Here is a 1,537-nt window from a genome sequence, read left to right on the forward strand (position 1 = left end):
AGCTGCGCATTGGAAAATTCAGGGCTATGTCGTGTAGATGATGGCCTAACAGGAGGCTTTAAAATTTTCTTTCTAGTGTCCTTCGTTTGGGAGAAAAATGCAAAGGTACAAGACAGCTTTTCCTTGCCAATATCTCTCTTTTGCAAAGAGCTGCGCATTGGAAAATTCAGGGCTATGTCGTGTAGATGATGGCCTAACAGGAGGCTTTAAAATTTTAATTCTAGTGTCCTTCGTTTGGGAGAAAAATGCAAAGGTACAAGACAGCTTTTCCTTGCCAATATCTCTCTATTGCAAAGAGCTACGCATTGGAAAATTCAGGGCTATGCCGTTTAGATGAAGCACTAATAGGAGGCTTTAAAATTTTAATTCTAGTGTCCTTCGTTTGGGAGAAAAATGCAAAGGTACAAGACAGCTTTTCCTTGCCAATATCTCTCTTTTGCAAAGAGCTGCGCATTGGAAAATTCAGGGCCATGTCGTGTAGATGATGGCCTAACAGGAGGCTTTAAAATTATCTTTCTAGTGTCCTTCGTTTGGGAGAAAAATGCAAAGGTACAAGACAGCTTTTCCTTGCCAATATCTCTCTTTTGCAAAGAGCTGCGCATTGGAAAATTCAGGGCTATGTCGTGTAGATGATGGCCTAACAGGAGGCTTTAAAATTTTAATTCTAGTGTCCTTCGTTTGGGAAAAAAATGCAAAGGTACAAGACAGCTTTACCTTGCCAATATCTCTCTTTTGCAAAGAGCTGCGCATTGGAAAATTCAGGGCTATGTCGTGTAGATGATGGCCTAACAGGAGGCTTTAAAATTTTCTTTCTAGTGTCCTTCGTTTGGGAGAAAAATGCAAAGGTACAAGACAGCTTTTCCTTGCCAATATCTCTCTTTTGCAAAGAGCTACGCATTGGAAAATTCAGGGCTATGTCGTGTAGATGATGGCCTAACAGGAGGCTTTAAAAATTTCTTTCTAGTGACCTTCGTTTGGGAGAAAAATGCAAAGGTACAAGACAGCTTTTCCTTGCCAATATCTCTCTTTTGCAAAGAGCTGCGCATTGGAAAATTCAGGGCTATGTCGTGTAGATGATGGCCTAACAGGAGGCTTTAAAATTTTCTTTCTAGTGACCTTCGTTTGGGAGAAAAATGCAAAGGTACAAGACAGATTTTCCTTGCCAATATCTCTCTTTTGCAAAGAGCTGCGCATTGGAAAATTCAGGGCTATGTCGTGTAGATGATGGCCTAACAGGAGGCTTTAAAATTTTCTTTCTAGTGTCCTTCGTTTGGGAGAAAAATGCAATGGTACAAGACAGCTTTTCCTTGCCAATATCTCTCTTTTGCAAAGAGCTGCGCATTGGAAAATTCAGGGCTATGTCGTGTAGATGATGGCCTAACAGGAGGCTTTAAAATTTTCTTTCTAGTGTCCTTCGTTTGGGAGAAAAATGCAATGGTACAAGACAGCTTTTCCTTGCCAATATCTCTCTTTTGCAAAGAGCTGCGCATTGGAAAATTCAGGGCTATGTCGTGTAGATGATGGCCTAACAGGAGGC

The sequence above is a fragment of the Pseudophryne corroboree genome, unplaced genomic scaffold (assembly GCF_028390025.1).
Source record: "Pseudophryne corroboree isolate aPseCor3 unplaced genomic scaffold, aPseCor3.hap2 scaffold_853, whole genome shotgun sequence".
Lineage (NCBI taxonomy): Eukaryota > Metazoa > Chordata > Amphibia > Anura > Myobatrachidae > Pseudophryne > Pseudophryne corroboree.